This window comes from Amphiura filiformis, chromosome 1, assembly GCF_039555335.1.
Source record: "Amphiura filiformis chromosome 1, Afil_fr2py, whole genome shotgun sequence".
Lineage (NCBI taxonomy): Eukaryota > Metazoa > Echinodermata > Ophiuroidea > Amphilepidida > Amphiuridae > Amphiura > Amphiura filiformis.
This window is the reverse complement of record NC_092628.1, coordinates 96222536-96244476: the sequence shown is the minus strand read 5'-3', so window position 1 is coordinate 96244476 and position 21941 is coordinate 96222536. Positions and strand designations below refer to the sequence as shown.

At 35.4% G+C, this 21941-nt stretch overlaps 1 long non-coding RNA gene across 3 annotated transcripts in view; it reads right to left on the bottom strand.

The window, feature by feature from the left end:
- Positions 1-8184: 8184 nt before the first annotated feature.
- Positions 8185-21941, bottom strand: part of LOC140158837 (uncharacterized) — a 17693-nt gene continuing 3936 nt past the window's right edge. For 2 of the 3 annotated variants that reach the window (XR_011859828.1, XR_011859829.1), the window contains exons 2-5: positions 21005-21104; positions 16130-16214; positions 10828-10950; positions 8185-8243 (exon numbers count right to left, since the gene is read on the bottom strand). This is a non-coding gene — a long non-coding RNA (uncharacterized lncRNA). Of the gene's footprint in view, positions 8244-10827; positions 10951-16129; positions 16215-17351; positions 17405-21004; positions 21105-21941 lie in introns of those variants that run through there. The other variant, XR_011859830.1, reaches the window with a different exon arrangement.

The following is a 21941-nucleotide window of genomic DNA, read 5'->3' as shown; positions in this document are numbered from 1 at the left end:
AGGCTTCCACGAACATGTAGAGGAAGAAGACCATTCAACTACATCGAGCTTTAAAACGTCAATCAAGAAATTAATGACCTCCCAAATCTGATGGCTGATAGAGATTACTGGAAAAGAATTGTAAACTCTTTCTCGGATGCGTCCGCAAGATAGACATCTTGCGCCATCATCATCCCAACCTGCGTTTTGCATTTTTTTGAAGTACCAAATGGTTATATTAAAAAAAAAAAAAAAAAAAGTTCTTGATGGCGCATAAAAACAACAAATCCAATGTTTTGATGAAAAGCGCCCTCAGGCAAACCTCAAAGCATCATAATGGGCCGCGCCATTGAGATCCCAAGTCGGAACAAGTTTGTAATTAAAGACCTCCATGGTAAGTTTCATTTTCCAGCAAAAACTTTTTGGATTTTGATGGCGCACAGATTTAATAAAGGTCAAATGGTCAAAATTCCCTATTTTCGGGCATTTTTACGTGCCTGTATTTCAGCGCGTCAACATCACCTGACTTTCAGAATAGCAACTCATTAAAGAAGGCATAATTCTCTGTCAATTAATATAAAAATTAGCTTGGAATCTCTTGATCTTCATATTTTAATGATTTTTTGAAAATTGACTTAGCCTCATTGTGGAGGTCAATTTGACCTCAATTCCTTTGAACAATGATGCGCAGCGCAATGTGGGCTTTTTACTGCATTACAAAAAGATACGCCAACAAGATCCCAATTTCATTTTTCATGATCTAGCTTCTTAACTGATATAATAGAGGTCAAAGTTCATACTTTGTGCCAAATTGGCATTATATTGCCTTATGTGCAGCATAATATGGTATAGATGATAAGAATTCTGTACAGACTTTGTCAAAACATCATAAACTGTATCATCTTCATAATTTTAACTTCAGACTAATGTTTTATCATCATCATCAAAACCCAAAATAAGCAAATATTGGGTGTATCGAGGTGGAAACTGCATAGATGCATTTATAAGAGAATCGTTTTCATAGTCAAACCTGTCTTCAGTAGATATCATGCATGTAATACAAAGCAACAATCTAAGTTATGATCTTCAGTAGTAAGCATGTGTGTAATACAAAATCTACCTGTATGTTCTATCTTCAGTAGTAAGCATGTGTGTAATACAAAATCTACCTGGTGCGTGTATCTTCAGTAGTAAGCATGTGTGTAATACAAAATCTACCTGGTACATGTGTAATATAAAACAATGTAAGTGATATCTTCAGTAGTAGATTGCATGGGTTTCACACAAAACAATTTAGATGCTAATATTAAGTGCTAGTGACAAACCAGCAGTGGCGTAGCAAGCACTTTTTCAGAGGGTATGCAAATAGGGGGGCAAGGGGGAGCCATCTTTTAAGGGGGGCAAAGATTGACAACAATGGTCAAAAATGAAGGAAAAACTAATCTTCAGTAGATAGCATGGTAAAATACAAAACAAACTACGTGCTATCTTCAGTAGATAGCATGCATGTAATACAAAACGACAATCTAAGTTATGATTTTAAAATCTGATCGGGGATATGTTCATTTCAAGTGAAATGTTTAAAAAAAAGGCCATGTGTCGTGAACTAATAATAGCAAAAATTATACATTTTCTTTCAAAATAAAAGGCAAAAATATGGAGTAACTAGAGCGGTTACCACACCATAGCTGAACCATGGGCCATTGACAGTTAGCGGTTTCTGAGAATTGAAAAAAAAATCATGAAAATTGAAGGTAAAAACGGGGGGAAATTCAGCCAATCCGCAGTGCCATCCACTACCTTGGTCTCAAGGGCTTAACACCCAAGCACATAATACCCTTGTATCTACTGAAGATAGCACATGTATACAAAACAATCAAAGTGTTATCTTTAGTAGACAGCACCATTATGGCATGCAAAACGATCCAAGTGTTACCTTTAGCAGGCTTTTAGTTTTAAAAAATTAATTGAGGTGTGTGATAAATAGCACACCTCAATCTTGTGAGGTGTGCTATTTTGTGAATCATGAGTGTTAAGCTTAAAGATTAAGGAGTGTGATAAATCACACTCCTTATGATCATTTAAGGAGTGTTGTGGAGTAAGATCACACTCGCACTCCTTAAAACTCAAAGCCTGCTTTAGTAGATAGCATATTTGAAATACAAATCAAACTATGTGCTACTATTAATTTGTAAGCACTCTTTAGCAAAGTCATAGCTCATTGAAAATAGTAACCTTTTGCACACGATTTGTAATTTAAGAGCCAGTCTTCCTTATTATGTACCCAACTGCGATACAAAAAATAATTAAATTTTTTCTAAAAAATTATATTGGTACATATTAACACCAACAACTCACATGTACAATATGAGCATGCACAGTGCCTTCATTCAGCTTTAAAAAATCTTGAAATTTCGGCCTCTGTGATCCTAGTTTACAAATGGCAAACTTTGGAGGGCATAACATCATCATCCCAACCTGCGTTTTGCATTTTTTTTTTTTTGAAGTACCAAATGGTTACATCACAAAAAACAAGAAAAAAAGTTCTTGATGGTACATAAAAACAGCAAATCCAATGTTTTGATGAAAAGCGCCCTCAGGCAAACCTCAAAGCATCATAATGGGCCACGCCATCGAGATCCCAAGTCCAAACAAGTTTGTAATTACAGACCTCCATGGTAAGTTTCATTTTCCAGCAAAAACTTTTTTGGATTTTGATGGCACACAGAGTTAAAAATAAAGGTAAAAGGTCAAAATTCCCAATGTCATGAACAAAGACAAGGGGATCCACTTTTATAAGTCATGTGAATGATCCACTCCTGCCTAATAAGACACCATCTTCAGTCAGGATACATCCAAAATTAGAACATTTCCACTTTTTGCAGCTATTTTGCACAAAATTTGTTGATTTTGCCCACCCCTGAAATTCACTCCCCCAATAAAATTAATTGTGCTGTCACTGACCATGATAGGTGAAACCGTCAAGAATCAATTTTGATCAGAAGACAAGGACCCAATGTCATGAACAAAGACAAGGGACCCACTTCATAAGTCATGTGCATGATCCACTCCTGCCTATAAGACACCACCTTCAGTCAGGATACATCCAACTGGAGGAATCACCAATCATCATTTTGATGATGCCCATCGATCATGATCAGTGGCGGAACTACAGGGGGCAGGACGGCATTTCACCAAAATTAGAACATTTCCACTTTTTGCAGCTATTTTGCACAAAATTTGTTAATTTTGCCCACCCCTCTTACTGAAATTCACTTTGCCCACCCCTGAAATTCACTTTGCCTCCCCCCAATAAAATTCATTGTGCTGTCACTGACCATGATAGGTGAAACCGTCAATGGCAAGTGAAAGTTTTGGTTTTGTTCAAAAGAAACCTTTCATATTGTCTACCAATAACCTTGATGAATCTATTTATATAGCTAGCACCTGTGCTATCTTCAGTAGATAATACCTGTTTAATACAAAACAATCTATATATATATATATACGAGGGGGTATCCAAAAGTTTTTGACATCACACAGAAGCGAAAGTGCTATACCGATGAAATTTTGCCAGTGTAATCACTGGTCCTTATGTACATTATGGTCCAAAATGGTCTCATAAGTATGTTTACTTTTTTTACATGGGCACTAGATGGGCAAGGCGATAACCTGTAATATGGTGAAAATTTCATGATTAAGTTCCTGCATTTAGGCCTACAATGCTCAGAAAATCTATGATGAAATTAAAGCAATCTCACGGTGATGATTGCCCATCATATGGCACTATTGCTTTTTGAAAAAGGAATTTCCAAACTGGCCACATGCAGATGAGCCAAGAAGTGGACGTCCATCACTTACGGATGATGCGCCACAGTGAAAAAAAAACTCAAGAAAGTGGAGGATCTTATCACGAAAAGGTTATGCGCCTACTTCCCATCTAGCGCCACCTGTGAAGAAAGTAAACATACTTATGAGACCATTTTTGGACCATAATGTACATAAGGACCAGTGATTACACTGGCAAAATTTCATCGGTATAGCACTTTCGCTTCTGTGTGATGTCAAAAACTTTTGGATACCCCCTCGTATATGGTCATTTTCACGGTAAAGGGTGCAACTTTAGATTTTTAACATTTTGATCCGTTGTGTTCTAATAAAGCCACAGAATTCCATGATTTTTGGCCACATAAGTCATCTAGTTAGCAGCTACCTTGGGTAGCATAATCATTTTCGGGAGTTACTGCGTTCAGTTTTAGCAGGCTTAAATGTACCTAATATTGCCATTTTGAAAAACTATAAAAAACAGTAACATTTTTGTAAAACCCTGTGTTTTCTTCAGTTAGTTCATGGATAATTTTTCTTATCCTGAAAGTACGGTCATATGTTCAGTAAACACTGCCACATTAGATTTAATTGTGAACAGCCCTGTATTTTTGAGAACCGGGCTTTGAGATTTGTCGTTTCGGAGGCTTCATTTTCCGTCAACAATTGTTAACAAACTTTGTGGGTATAGCTTTGGTTCATAATTCTTGGTTATTTCTTCACTTCTTGATTCATAACAGTTGATATCTTAACTTGAAATGGGTAACAAAAATTAGTCGATTTGCAAGCTTTTAAAATTTTTATAAAATCTTGACTTCAAAGAGCCAATTTTCCGTTAACTTTTTTGAAGCCTCCGAAACAAACTGTTCAGCAAGCTTGGGCAAATATAAATAAAAGAGCTCATCCAATCTATTTATCAAAATGTAGCAAAGTAGATCCTCAAGTCACTTGTTTTTAAATCGTGGAGATATATATCACCGTTTGAAAATGGGACCCAATACAAACTTTCCGTTAACAATTGAAGCCTCCGAAACAAATGAAGCCTCCGAAACAACAATAAGGTTAATTATCATCTATGCATATCTAAATTGGTGTGTTCCATATTGATATCTGCATTGTAATTGTTACATGGTATGTGCAGAATGTCATAAATTAAAAAAAAAAATTGATATTATGGTTAATGTTTGAAAAATATACTGATACCCAAGAAAGCCCGTTTCGGAGGCTTCACATGCAAATAACACCATACTTAACAAATGGGTGAAAAAATGACCATGTTATAAATCTACAATATCTGCCGCATAGAATCATTGATTCAATACACGCAAGAAAATAACAGCTTAGATGATCCCAACAGTGTTGTTTTCAAAAAAACTACTTCTGCAATGTTTAACCATTGTTAACATGAAGCCTCCGAAACAAAAAAAAATGACTTGCTGTGATAATTTAATTTTTGTCACAACTGAAATTCAATATTTAGAAGCAAAGCATGAAAATTGGTAATTGTGATATTTTTTACCTATTTTTCATGTCAACTTGTAGTAGTTAGCCAAATATTTTACTTTTATGATCACCTGTGTTGTTAACTGAAGCCTCCGAAACACAAATCGCTTGAATTGCCAATTCTAAAAAAGAACTCCAATTTCTGTGAAACTTGGCTGGGAGGTTCCTTTCAACAAGTAGTATTTGTACATGAAGTTAGACATTCAAATTATCTTAGGAACCCAATTAAAACTTAAAAAATATGTTTAAGGTTGGATAATTTCCATTGCAAATGACCCTTGATGTTAAAATTTTCAAAATTGCAATTACAAACATAGCAAAACATGGTATAAAATTTAACTTATATCTGTTGACTTACTTTGGAATGGGATTTCACATGTATTCCAGCTTTCATGTCATAATTTTCTGAGATTATGTAAAATACATTTTTTTTTAGTTTTTAACCAAAATGTTATGGAAATGTCAAATTTTTTATCAGAAATCAAAAGGTTTAAGCCTTGAAACATTATTTTACTGGAATTTAAGTTGCTTCTATGCATGATTACAGTAAACAGAAACATATTTAAGTGGTTTGAAATTTTGACCCTAAAAATCAAAAGTTACACCCTTTACTGTGAAAATGACCATATATGTGCTATCTTCAGTATATGGCATCTGTGTAATACAAAACAATCAAAATGTTATCTTCAGTAGATAATTATATTGTTTTGTATGATAAGTGATATCTTTAGCAGATGCATCCTTGTATAACATGTAGAATGGGGTTCGAACCCACAACCTTACGATCATGAGTCCAATGCTCTAGCTACTGCACCACAAAACCGGAAGTGTATCTTCAGTAGAAAGCACTGTGTTTAAAAGGCCATGTGTCGTGAACTAATAATAGCAAAAATTATACATTTTCTTTCAAAATAAAAGGCAAAAATATGGAGTAACTAGAGCGGTTACCACACCATAGCTGAACCATGGGCCAACTTTGAGAAATTTGCACCAAAAATGGTCAAAAAAATGCTGATTTTTCAAAGAAAAATCATAAAAAAGCCAGATTTTGGCCCAAATTTCAAATATTTTTGGTGAAATTGGTCAAAATTAAAAAAAATGAAGATATTTTGATCTAGTTTTTAAAAATTAATAAAAAAAAAATGTTGGCCCAAGAATTTTTTTGTTAGGATGCACAAAAAAGAAGTGGGCCAAAAACCATTATTTTTGGGATTTTGGGCCAAAAATGGCATTTTGGCCCAAATTTGACCTCACAGATGAAATTATCAAGTCTTTGCCATTCTAAATATGTATACTTTTATATACTTTAGACCAACAATTTAGAAGTTATGAGGCCCGAAAGTTTCCATAATTCCAGGGTTCAGACCAACCTTAAATACAAAACATCTTATCTTAGAGTAAAAATTTCATTTGAATGAACGAAGCTGCCAACAGTGCGATGATTGTCCACGCATACTGTGTGATTAATTATTGCATGTGTCTAACAGGGAAGAGAATCCAACTCACTCGTGATTAGCTAGTGTTTTTCATTAAGTATGCAAGGTTGTGCGTTTGCATTGTATTTTGAAATAAGATGGGTGATATGTTCATTCAAGTGAAATGTTTACTATAAGGCCATGTGTCATGAACTAATAATATCAAAAATTATACATTTTCTGGAAGGAAAAATGGTATCTATATACAGTAGTAGGGGCCTTAAGCAGTCCAAGCAGTATTCTTGTACAGTCCTCATCTCTAATGAAAATTTTGTGTATCATAACGATACATCAACTTGGTGCAACCTTATCAAAGTTTACAATTTTAGATGAGCCATTGCCCCCACTTTGCACCAATAAGGTTGTTTTTCATAGGTGCTATGGTTTTGATGCTACATATTTTTGATGAGACGCTACTTTGTGACAACTTTGTGATAAAGTTAAAACTTTATTTTGTTTTCAAATTTGAAAGAAGAAAATATGATGCAAAGTGAAAAGTGGCAGTTATGAATGTGGTTAATGACTTTGCATCAGGTATTTTGAGGGTATTGTAAAATATCTAAACATTGTGCTTTGCACTGCTCCTGATATTCCTTGATTCCAAAGCACAATGTTTTAAATAAAATTATTTTACAATACCCTCAAGATGAATGATGCACAGTCATTAACCTCTAAACAAAATGGACTATATTCAGTAGCACCTGTGTAATACAAAACAATTAAGTAGATAGAATCTGTTAAAATAATAACATATGTGATGCGATCAAGCAAAATCAGTCGGAACTCGGAAATATCGATTTTGAGATATAGCCACACAAAGTAAATATTTCCTTTTGTTTCTGGTTGCTTTGGAAACTCTTTAGTTGCTCATATCTTTGGAATTGGTTGTTCAATTTCAATGCTGTTTTCTGCAAAATCCAGATTTGTAAATGTTTTTACTATCCTATAAGAAACAGAAAATTTAATATTTCCAAGTTCCAACTGATTTTGCTTGATTGCATCACATATTAATAACAAATTACAATATTGCTATGATCTTCAGTTGACAGCATGTGTGGAATGAACTACTTGGCATAGCTTCAGTAGATAGCATACAGACTATCTTGATAGCATATGAAACATACTTAGCATTAGCTTCAGTAGACAGCATGCAGACTATCTAAGTGCTACTTTTAGTGGGATAATTTTGAGGAGATGAGTTTACAGGAGCTTGCAGTGATTATAGTTCTGTTCTCTATAGACTATTTTAGTCTCAATTCCATGAGACTATTAAAACCGAACTACCAAGCAGCCCTATATGAATATTCTTAAGGAACGCTTCCTTTCTTCCGGTATAAGGTAGGCTAGCAAGTGGATGTCATCAAGCGCCCATCACCTCTATGGAATTCTCCTCTTTTGAGACAAACAGCTGCACCTCTTGTGTTCGACGCATTGTGATTTTGGTATGGCGAATATGATCACCTGTGATAAAATGAAGATTTATGGAAATTAAAATTAATAAAATAACAGCTCAGTGGTTAGCCCATCTTTCTTGGAATCATCAGGCTTTCAGTTCAAGTCTATCACATAACACAATACATAATATAGGTTTTTACTCTTGTTACTCTCGTTAAGAGTTTAAGTAATGTTGTTTGTTTAAACTTGCATTTAATTAACAAAATTAAGTTCTTGATTTGAGATTAATGACTAGATATGATTTTTATTGTAGTTCAAATGACAAATTTCAATGTAAATGATGTTTATTTTTTTCCTATACGATACAACCCCGAAGGTGGAGTGCACTGTGATGGAAAAAAAATAATGTGCAAGGGCATCAGTATTTTGACTGCTCAGTGCCAGAAGTAGGTAAGCGCAATAGCTGCCCTGTGAACATTTTGGCAGTTTACACACAGTACATTGTACTCATACTTCACATGGCAGCTATTGCACTTACCCACTTCTGGCACTGAGCAGTCAATTTGGCATTTGAACATCAACAAACTTGTTTCAAACAAGCCCCATACTAAATAGGGACAGGTACTAGGTACATGTAGCAATCAGTAACTATTGATGTGACGGGTCACATATTCTTTATATTTTAAAAAAAGGTGAGGAATGGCATCCTGGGCAAGTTTGGCAAGAAATGGTGAGGTACTAAATTCCAGCACATTTTGTCTGGAATATAAGTAAAGCACCCAATTAACATTGTTATCATGTTGACTCAATTGGTCATAACCTTCCTGGGCTGTCTGGCAGGAATTACTGTAATAAAAATTAAAATTGTTAATGACCAGTCAAGATTAATAGGAAAATATTCACGGAAAATTTTCTGGACACGTGATACCCATGGGCGCAGACATATTAGCATTATGGAATGTGACCCCGAGCACAGCGGTGGTCTTCCAATGTATTTGAATAGGAAGAATTTAACTTCTCCTTGGATGCAAAATAAGTTACTTGTCGGAAGTTTATAATATTATAACAAGAGTTTTCGTAGATAAATATTTTTTCCGTAGGTAAATATTTTTGAAATTACGTTTTGATGATATTGTGAAGAAATCAATAATTTTGCAATGCTCGAATTTCTATCGAAACTGCGGCCAAAACTAATTTTTCAATTCAAAATAACTAAGACTTGAATAGCGAGGTCACAGCCAGGGGTCAGAGACAGGGTTGTCACTAGACTGAATTTAGTGCCGGCTAAATTTCCATGATATTTGTCCAAAATACTCTCATGCGTCACTTTCCAGCTGTTTTTTAGGGTAAAGAGTACAATTTCTCTACTTTAGTGCCGGTTGGCAAGTCCTCATATTCCCTTGAGTGCCGGGTGGTCTGCCTGAGTGCTGGTTACTACCGACCGGCACCGACCAGTGTAGTGACAACCCTGGTCAGAGATCAGGCTCAAGGTTACACTTACATTGATACGCATTGGTCACGTGTCCAATTTTCCCATGAAAATTTACCTATTAATCTTGACTGATGACCAATTGAGTCAACATGATAACAAAGGTGTTAATTGGGTGCTACTTATGGGTGCACACCACCAAATAGATTTCCTATTCATTTATGTGTTAAAAGGTATGGAGGAATTGATCGTTTTCTCATTGTTAACCCTCCTGGTTCATTCAAAACACCATTTTACCTAATGTTTATGATATCTTCTACAATATAACTAACTTTACAATATAAGCACCAATGGTTCTTACAATAAAAACACTGATTTTTTTTTACCAGCCATTTACCTTGGTGGTGTGATTTGGTGGTGTGGAATCTGCAGGGTTAAAATTTTTTCTTAAAACCCCATTTTACATGATCTGCAGCCTTTCTCAACATATCTTGACCATTAAAAGTGAAATTATTCAAGTTTAAAGCCATATTATAACATTTTCAAACAAAATAGATTAGCATTTCTTTGCCATAAAATGTTAGCTTTTACCGTCAGATATATCCCCTTTTATTTTTGAGCCGAACAACTATGGCAAAGCAAAGAAAATTGGAATTTACTACCAGCGCACATGTCGCCTATACGTACCACTCCTTTGGTCGTGTTGTGGTACGACCCTTTGTTGTGTATATCACCGTCCCGCACGCCGTGTACGTACTGTGTGTTATGAACATTGTGTATGCGTTCGAATAATAATTCCATCGTAATAATAAAGCGCCGGTTCTGGCGTTTTATTAAAAATCTCGGATTTTGACAAAACTACAGCACTACAGAGTCTTGATTTTTGCAGGGTATATTGGTTTAATAAAGTACAATTTAATCGTGTAAAAAAGGAATTTTAAAAATTCAGTGAGGGAGTCTTCCTCAGCAAATGTTATAATATGGCTTTAAGTATTGATGCCGACTCAAATTAATGCAGCATGTGTATTGCTAACCATGTGCTATCTACTGAAGATAGTAACATTAAGATATGATAATCAGGCAGGGCCTAATTTGTTGCTTCTCAGCCTTTCAGATGTTTTTAATTGAGTCACAGAACACATGTTAAAGTTGAAACAAAGATTAATATAGCCATACCTATTGTCAAGTAGGCAAAGTGATAGTTCAGTGAGTTGGACTTACCCATGAAACACAGCATCCCTTTTTAAAGGCTTTTCTTGTTTGCGGCGGTTTTCTTGTAAATAGTCAAAGGGATTTTTTCTGTAACTTCATCATGATGCCAGATGGTCACACACATGGTCATATCTGAACAAAAACAAAATTGAAATCAGACAGATTACTGCAGCTGCATTAATTAAACCAAACTCGGTCATGTCTCAGAGTCAGTAACTAGCACCTGGCCAGGCTACTTGACAAAACCCCAATTTTTCAGGTTAGGCTTACAGGCCTTAATTAATATCTTGTGCAAGAAGAATGGTCTAGACTAGCTGATAAATAATTACATGTACTTGAGCATGGTAAGAATACTTTTTCAGGTAAGCTTAAAGCCTTAATGTACGATTTCCTTCAAATTTTAAATTTGAAGGAAATCTTTAACTTTCAAAAATTCAATCTGAAGCCATTTTTGAGCATATTTCCAAATCCTCATATCTAGCCCCCCCCCACCCCCATGTAATGCAAATTAGCAAAAAACTTACACCAAAACAGACAAATCTGGTTATATACTATTCCACAATTTGTATTTGATCTTGCTCAGTGATCTACATGTACATGTAAATATAGTGCATCCCACACAGTGTTTCTAGAGTGTCTGTCATACATGTCACATACTATTAGTTATCCCCTGTCTGTTCAAATGCAATACGAAAAATATCACTGGTTTTGACTCGGCCTGCGGGTGTGATACGACCTCAAAACCAGTGACATTTTTTTTATTTCATATGAACAGACAGGGGGTAACGAATTTATCATTCAGTAGACATGAATTTAACATAAATAAATAAATAAATAAACAAACAAACAAACAAACAAACAAATAACGAAACAAACAAACAAACAAACAAACAAATAAATAACGATTAAATAATACCACAATATAATCATAAAATGATCAAGATATTGGCCTACTCCACACTCTTCCATGTATGCTTTATTTATGTTATGCAACTGCCGTAAGCCATGTAATACAGCGCGCCATTGCCAATGCGCGACGCACGCGACGCGAGGTAGCACGTAATTGCCGTCTCTACCGCATACGCGATCAGCACAGTGTACAATACAACGCGAGTATGCAGGCCGGTACTGATTAAGAGCTGAATAATACGGCTGTACTGATTAAGAGCTGAATAAACGGCTATATATTATGCGGTAATTTATGAACGCTGAACAATACGAAATTATATTATTTGGCTATTAACCAATGAAATGTCGTTATTCATGTCTACTGAATGATAATATTAGTTATCCCCTGTTTGTTCATGCAATACGAATGCGGTCTCGTGTGATACGACCTCAAAACCAGTGATATTTTTCGTATTGCATTTGAACAGACAGGGGGTAACAAATTTATCATTCAGTATACATTTAAGGGCAGTGTAATGGGAGAGAACATGGACCTTTTCGAGCATCATTATTTCTGAATTGTATGTCAAAAGTATATAAAACTATACATTTTTGGAAAGGAAATGAGTCAAGGAATCCCATGGTGACGTCAGATTTGTTCAAAAATCTCAAGTTTTTGAAAAAAATCACAAAAATTCACTTTTTTACCCCAATTTTTTTGTGACAACTTAGAAAAAAATCCGTTCGGAGTAAAAAAAATTCAGTTAGCTTTTCATAAAGAAGAGACATGAACTTAGGGAAGGTTTTTTTTTTTTGAAATTTGTCTCTTTTTCAAATATTGAAAAAAACATGTGAAGAAAGCAATTTTGTCACTCTATTAAGCTAAAATTGCACAGAATGGTGTATATTTTTGTTTAAAACAAATATTTTGAAAAAATGATTAAACCTTCCCTAGGCTTTGATTTACTCTAAACGATAGTGCAAAAAGTTTACCTTTTGCTTGCATATTTTCGAAAGTTATCTTGTCCCAAAAATCGTGCAATATTGTCAAAAGTGAACTCTGAGAAATTGACGTTTTAGTAAAAAAATGTCAAAATTATGCACAAAACGTCCTTATATTTTAAAACGGTAAGACTTTCACGCTTGTAAAAGCTGTATCTGGTGCATGGTCTAAATATGCATCTATTTGCACCAATAAATCTATAATGTCTGCTTTCAGTGCGCCAAAATTCAAAATAATTTAAAAAATCTAAGTGGCATTTTGACTGCAAATTTTTGTTTTGTTTACACCACATTTGCTGGCGTGAACAACAAACCGAATGCGCCTAGACTGCGTTGGACATACGCGCGCAGAGTTAGCATCACGTCACGCTAAGCGAATCGTGCGTAATCAAAATATTTCGCATTCGCGCATTTCTGACTCATTATTTCCGCCAATTTACTAAGCTGTCTTGAGCCATGTGACTTTTTAGAGTTGAAAAGAGTGAAACAAATCAAGCAAAAATACGAGTAAATATTAGCAAGTTGTATTTGATCAGTTTCAAGTGAAAGAATACATCTTAGTGTTGATAAATATCAAGAAATCTCAAATTGGCGTGAGCGAATGTGTCTTCCATTACTCTGGCCTTAACACAAATAAACACAAATAAATACATAAATACATTAAATAAATACATTAAATAAATAAATCCAAGTAAGGTAAATCATCCACAGTAAAGTGCTCAACCAAGAAGGGAGCTGGAATACATTTAAAATAGACTTGGTGATTTATTAAAGCATTATTCACAATATTGTTTCATGCAAGCCAGCCGAAGCCGACCTACACTCGTCAGAATATGCTTATCACGATACACTCGTCAGAATATAAGCATATTCTGACGAGTGTAGGTCGGCTTCGGCTGGCTTGCATGAAACAATATTGTAAATAATGCTTTAATAAATCACCAAGTCTATTTTAAATGTACATTAAATAAATAAATAAATAAATAAATAAATAAATAAATAAATAAATAAATAAATAAATAAATAAATAAATAAATAAATATAGGTTTTCCGTCCAATTTCAAACTTTGGTCGTTCAGTTTTTAATAAAAGTGTCATTCGTTTTCGCGCAAGATTGAATGATCGCATAGCGAATCCCGATTTCTTTTTTTTTTTTTTTGTAATCCATTTCATTTTAGTTCAATTAAATTAATGTATGATCAGAACAATTCATTATTGTGAGTTCAATTTCGTTCTCGAATGTTTCAATTTCACCATTAGACGTCTAATTTAAAGAAATAGGCAAACAATTACGCCAAAGATGCACGGGGATTATAAAGCGTTGGTAATCCTATTTTCAATTTCATGCAGTGACAATCTAATTAGCGAAAAGGAATTCAATTTGAAATTATGTGCATTTTCAAGTATACTGACATAGGCCTATAGGCCCTACGTCTCACGTTGCAGCAGAAAAAAAAGTGAGTAGCCCTATGTAACACAGAATAAACACACAAATGTTTTAATGGGTAATGCTTGTAATGAGAAGTTTACTTTAGGTACAGTGTTCATTTATAAACACATTAATGCTTGCAAATGTACGAATATGAATGTAACATGTTAATATTGTTTTAAACACACGAACACATTAAAATATATTTAAAGCGTCGTTTAACACGTTAGGGTGTTAGCAATATTAACACTTTAACATGTCAGTTAATCCAGTGGCGTAGCGTCATAGAACACGTTCCCCAATCGATCTGAAAATCGAAAATCCCACAGAAAAATGGCGAAAAACGGCTTGTGCCCCTAATCAGACCGGTGCCCCCAATCATGGTCGGTTCCCCACTCCCGAATAAAAATTTATAAAATGTTATACTATAGGCCTATATATAGTTCAGATTTTCACACAATGAAATGGACACGAAATGGGTCTAATTAAACAGGTTGTAATGTAAAGGATATGTTTATAAGTCGACTGCAAAATATGCTAAGCTATTTAATTTCTGGATGTTGTTTTGACTGTGTTCATTCAGTTTTTATTCTTATACTATACATATATATTATACAATTAAAAATACGAAGATTTAAAAAAGACCTATCGTAAGAAGAAGTAGCATTAACTTAAAGGAAGAGTTTCATTATATTTTTATAATTTATATGATTAACCACAGTAATGATTAACCAGACTGAGCTTGATTGAACTATGGGACATATACATCACTTTATGGTTTCTGAACTAAACCATGAAAAATATTATAATTAGTTATAATTCATTTTCTTTTTTACTATAGGCCTATGCATACGGCAATTTTAAACATGACTTAAAATGTTTTCCTTCACATTTAATATAGCAGCGTGCTTGTTTGAACAATGTTGACGATACATGTATCTAATGTGTAATATAAATAGCATTTTTATATTTGAACCATTGTAAAAATTTAAGAACTTCTGGATTTGATTCTGCACTTTGCGAATTCGTTTGAAGATGTTTCCATTTTGTTTCCGCATATATGAATTTGTATTTCCAAATAGGCTCTGAATTCAAGGCCACGTGAATTTGGCTGCACAATTCGAAATTTGCTGCACAATATCACGAAATTGGGTGCACTATTTAGAATTTTGAATGCGTATTAAGCGAAATAGATTGCACATTTGCTAAATTGAAATCGAGAATGTAAGCGTTCATTCAATTTAAGCGAAAAGGAATGACACTTATATTAAACTGAACGACCAAAGTTTGAAATTGGACGGGAAAACCTATAAATAAAAATAATAATTAAATAATACCACAATCATAAAGTGATCAAGTTATAGGCCTACTCCAAACTCTTCAATGCATGCTTTACAGTTTTCTGTCATGCAACTACCGCCAGGCCATGTAATACAGTGCGCTTAGTGCCAACGTGTGACGCACACTTAGCACGCGATGCGAATATGCACGTAATTGCCGTCTCTACCGCATACGCGATCAGCACAATACAATGCGAGTATGCAGGCCCGTTAATTACCGGTACTGATTAAGAGCTGAATAATACGGCTATATATTGTACGGTAATTTATGAACGCTGAACAATACGAAATTATATTATTTGGCTATTAACCAATGAAATGTTGTTATTCATGTCTACTGAATGATAAAGGGTCATACATGATCTGTAGCCTTTCTCAACATATCTCGACCATTAAAAGTGAAATTATTCAAGTTTAAGTATTGATGCCGAGTTGCCGACTAGAATTAATGCAGCATGTGTATTGCTAACCATGTGCTATCTACTGAAGATAGCAACATTAAGATAATTATGATAATCAGGCAGGGCCTAATTTTTGTTTCTCAACCTTTCAGATATTTTTAATTGAGTCACAGAACAAGTTGAAACAAACATTAATATAACCATACCTATTGTTAAGTAGGCAAAGCAATAGTTCAGTGAGTTGGACTTACCCATGAAACACAGCATCCCCTTTTAATGGCTTTTCTTGTTTGTGGCAGGTTTCTTGATGGCAGATGGTCACATACATGGTCATATCTGAACAAAAATAAAATTGAAAGCAGACAGATTACTGCAACTGCATTAAACCAAACTCAGTCATGTCTCCGAGTCAGTAACTAGCACCTAGCCTACTCCACAAAACCCCAATTTTTCAGTTTAGGCTTATAGGCCTTAATTAATATCTTGTACAAGAGGAATGGTCTTGACTAGCTGATTAATAATTACATGTACTTTAGCATGGTAAGAAGACTTTTTCAGGTAAGCTTAAAGCCTTAATGTACGATTTCCTTCAAATTTTAAATTTGTTATTATGCACTTAAAATGCTAAAATAATGCTAATAATAATTATCGGGAAAGGTTTCTGTCCATTTGAGCTGAAATAACAAGGTAAAGTGAAATAAACCCTGCTGGTTATTATGGCCGTTTAACATGCAGTTATATAGGAGGACATAATGTCATAATTCTTGAATTATTATTCTTGAATAATTCTGTTGCTTCATTTAAGCACCAAGTTTTGGAGTTTTACCAGTCCAAATTTGCTCGCACCTTTGATGCAACTTCTGTTTGCACTTGGACCTCATTTTGTAATTGTCCAAATTGCAGGCAAATGTAACTTACCTGCATTTTCCCCTCTAATTTATTTTTCCCTTCCCTTCTTTTTTGGTTTTGGTGGGGGCGGTCTTAGAGGTGCCTGGCACCTGTTCGCTCCAGCCATTCACTGACTTTTAAAACAAATGTTCCTTTCATAATATTGTGTAATTTTTGATGTAACTTATGTGCAATATTATATATTTCTTGTAATTCTGTGCCAGTGATAAAGTGTAATAAATAAAATAAATTATGTCGAACTTTGCTCTGATGACCTACAATTACAAACACAACAAATTTGGCTGATTCCATTTAGGTGCAAGTTGGGACATGTGTAAACATGACAAATATGCCAAAAAATCAGGTGTTCCACTATTCCACAATCATGACAATTTGTATTTTATCTTGCTCAGTGATCTTAATATAGCACATTGCCAGTGTTTTTAGAGTGTCTGTCATACATGTCAAATACAGGGTACACACGGCCAAATAGAGTTCCTATTCATGTATGTATTAAAAGATATGGAGGAATTGATCGTTTTCTCATTGTTAAACCTCCCTGCTTCATTCAAAACACCATGTTACCTAATGTTTATGATATGTTCTTCCATATAACCAACAAATATTGGGTAGGTAAGGAGCAGCTGCAAGCTTGTTTTTTCACAGTGACATGTTGAAAACTATGTACATCCTGTCAATCTTACAGCACACTGATTATATGTAGTGACGTCATCTGGTGAAGATCTCGAGAACAAAAAACGTGCCTCAAATTTCATAATTGTAACAAATGTAATCTTTTTATGCTTAGATATTGAGAAAACCATCCACAAAGTACAGCTATCACAAAGATAGGCACGTGAGCCTTAATTCTTTTGAAATCAATCCCGGTGTGGTTCTTACAATAAAAACACTGATTTTTTTTTACCAGCCATTTACCTTCATGGTGTGATTTGGTGGTGTGGAATCTTATATTCCAGACAAGGGTATGGATGTGCTGGATGTACCTTGCCTTTCCTTGCCAAACTTGTCCAGGATCTGAGCAAGACTTAATCTGAGCCATTCCTCGCCTTTTTTCAAGGTAGTGAAATGATGCCACTTGCACCCACATCTCATATGCACAGTTTGTCCCTTACATACCCTGTGTCTTGAATATCTATATAGCCCACCAACCATGTGCTTAAGAGGCTAGGAAATATTTCCAATATCTCATACCCTAGTTTGTATGCCTTTATCTAATCTTGCCCAACATGACAACTTACTATTAGCACTTAACCTAGCCAAGAGTCTATCCAGTGTAGGAATTGTTTAGCCTTTTTTAGAAACATGTTTGTAATTGGCTTATAGCCATCACATGCTGACAATACACATAACTGATTTGGTTTTAAATCAAAACTAGCAGGTCGAGGTCAGGCCTCATCACAAAAGGCCTCATCATTCTGTATAGAAAACTGTGTAGCATGTTATTTACTTCAGATAAAGTTCAATATAACTACATTGCACAAAACTAAGTCTATTATCTATAGTTAATTGAATGTTTATTAACGCTTGTAATAACCCATGTGTATAAACCTGTATAATATTGACAAAGACAAATATCCCTGACACCCTGACCCTAACAAAAGCTAGCAATGAGTTAATAAAAATTCCTTTAAAAAAGGAATGGGCACCCAAATTGGGTGCCCATTCCTTTTTTAAAGGAATTTTTATTGGGTCCCAATGTGAGCTTGGTTGTGATGTGGTGAATTTCATGGTCTTTATATTTGGTATTATTATCTCTTGCAAACCTGGTGACACCTCATTACAGAAATCAGACCTGTTGATAGGTTGTAAGAGGATAGCCTTTTCCAGCGCACGGATTGGGCCATATATAAAGAAAGTTTTGCTACTTTGCAGCGCAATAAAAACCTAAATGCAAAATGAGATCCTGTAGGTGGCTCCCGCACAGTGTCATCGACCCTATATCTTCATGGCAGAAATCGCCATGGTAGGTTGAATCCACAGCCACGATTGGCCATTTGGTTCAGACCTTTGAAGCTCTTTGAGACGAATAATTAGTTGAGGGACATGACTTAGGCTACTCACAATAGCCGGGTAATCGATCTTGGTTGTGCATGAATAAGCTTGTATACCCCATTGAGGTCAATGGTCATCGACTTTTATACTGCCTAGTAGTGAGTGCAGCTGTACTACACGTTGTAGTCCATACAGGACCAACGCAATATAAAATTAGAGTTTTGGTCCGATTTTGAGTTCAAAGCGCACGGCCAATTTTCAAAGCGCATTCTAGCGACCATCATATCTGTTCAACACATATTTTCAAGTGTATGAGACCACATCTGGTTTCTTGAGAAAAATTCATTTACGGGAGATATTCATCATTTTCTAACCCGGTATCCGAAGATTTTCGTCTGATATCAAAATCGTGCATAGCAATTCACGTGTATCGATCCCGTGTATTCATTTTAATGTCTCTGCTGCACCAAATAATTATTAGCCAGGCGGTGTCGGTGTGTCCCGAGGTGGCTTAAAAACTAAATGCAAAATGAGCTTTTTAAAAATATTGTTTTCCAGAGTCAAGACGCAGGTATCATTATTAAGCCTCATATCACTTATTTATTGTCGAATAAGTGCAGAGTAGGTTAGATGTGAATATTAAATGTTAGATCAAAGTACATAGTATGTACTATACACTTGATCCGTGAACTTTTTTAAAGACAAATTCTTGTATGCTACCTTGTCTTTTACCTTTTCTCGCCTAGCCTCGCCAAATATGAGCACTTTCTTGTCTTTGTGGGTTTCTAGTGTGTTTGGTCTGTACTGGGTCTGTAAGCTGTAGCCAGTACAGTATTTACTAAATGGTGATGTTGCATTTTCAAAGAGGGGGCATTTATTAGGTCTTTTTCACAACAGTAATTCAAGAAAAAATAGGTAAGCTTAAAAATCACACCAAAATGACTAACTATATTTGGACTTCTGGTTCAAATGTTTCGGTTGAAACAAATGATGGGGCATTGAGGGGGGGGGGCAAAAATAGTGTAAATACGGTCTATAATATGTTCAATATCTAGTTGGAGCGAACATCACTTTTGTGCAGGTGGTGCCCGTGGAATGGAGGGGCTCAATAATGTTAAAATTGTAGTGGACTTATTATACTGCAATAAGGCCAAAAAAAATAGGTTGTTTGTTTGTCCTCCACTGCCCGCTCCTCAGATCAAGGCCTGACCAATTTTTTTTATAAATTTTTTTTTATAAAAATAAGTAAAATTCAACTTCAGATTTGGAGTAGGCCCTATCTCTGGACCTAGCTAGAGCTAAATACTAAGATCTTTCATGGTTGAAAGTAAAAAAAAGCCCCCAAAAACATTTTGTGTCTTCAATATGCAAAGTTATAGCTTGTGTTCATGTCATAGTCTATTATTTTTATTGACTTCAAAATACATTGGATATGAAATCATTAAAAGACTATGTCATGAACACAAATTATTATAACTGCATATTAAATACACAAAATGGTTTTTTTTTAAAATCCGCCCGCCCGCACGTCCTCTTTCAAAGCTGTGGAGGACAAACAAACAGTTATTTTTTTTGGGCCTAACAATTGATTTATGTTAATATACGCTAAATACCGGATAATCTGGCTCACTATAAACACGCACATATAGTAGTGAAGTAAAAATAGTCCTATAGTAAAATAATAAGCTAAGCACAATTTTGATTTCATCATCATCATCAGCCGTATTCAGCCCACTGCAGGGCGAAAGCCTCCCCAAGTTGGCACCAAAGTTTCCTGTCATTTGCTTTTGCCATCCACCTGATCCCTATGAAACTTGCTATCTCATCCCTCCATCTGACTTTCTGTCTGCCTTGGTATCATTGCCCAAATCAATATAAAATTCAAATAACATGGTGAAGTTTTTAACATGGTGAAGTACATGATTTAGGCCTATAATTATGTCAACAAAAATTATAGTTGATTGTACGAACAACATAACTCCTTTTTCTTTCATGGCAAGTTTCTTTGAGACGCGAATCAGAAATTGATAATATAAATCTTAATGACCAATAGTCTTAATGACCAATCGTCCACTATTTGGGACAATGGTCGAGGTCCAATGACCTTTAACCTTTTCCCATCGCTCCAACATGATATGGAATCTACATTAGTATCAGGGAGCACAGAGATTTCCCGGGGAGAGATTGCCCCCACTGCAATACTGGCTTGCTTTTCAATTTCTTACCTCTGGAAACCTCGAAGTCTGTAACTTGTTACTTGTGATATACTGCCATTTCGGAAAAAAGCTCTCTATATACTTTCCTTCTACATTAAGGTTCTTCTAGCTGTAAAATCAAAAAATACAAATTAACAAAGAATAATGAAGAATTAAATTTTACACTCCTGTGTAATAAAATAAAAGATCTATTCCTATTACTTGGCAATTAAAGCAATGTTCAACAGTTTTAGTCACAGGTTTTAAGAGCCTATGCATATGATCCTAGTCCCAATTCTGCTACGAAAAAGGAAATATGTTACTCCTGCTGATCCCTATAAGGCCTATACATGTACTGGAAGTTGACAAGGACTTACAAGCATGTCCACTAATTCAATGAGTTCCCGGCGTAAAGTTACGCTAACAATGATAAAAATTCCACAAATATTTTCGCTACTCCTACAGCGTGTCCACACCTAGCCTACTCCTAGCACTACGCCGATCCACCAAGCATTCACTTCTGGTCGGTGTAAACATCGACTACCACTTCCAGTGTTTCTGTGACCTTTTTCAACCACGCAATATGTAATGTCTTAGTTCCGACCAACAAAAGGTGAAACTTACACCGGGTGTCAGGAGTAGCAGTGTTTACATTGCAACTTACACCTGGCGGAGTGTACACCCAGCTTGCTACTCCTGACTTTTGTCAGGAGTAAATCGTCGATGTACGCGCCTGGCGGAACTTACGCTGACCATCGTTCACACTGCCACTACTCCTGGCAACGCCTACCGCTACTCCCGGCCAAGTCCCGGCTACTCCCGGGCGTACGTCGGACAATGTAAACACAAGTAATAATCATCCTTTTCAGCCTATTTACAAGTTGACCTCAAATGACCTTTGACCTTGAATACCACCATTACATGCAAGCTCTCATATTGAGATTTGGCTCAAGTTTGGTTGCTTTTG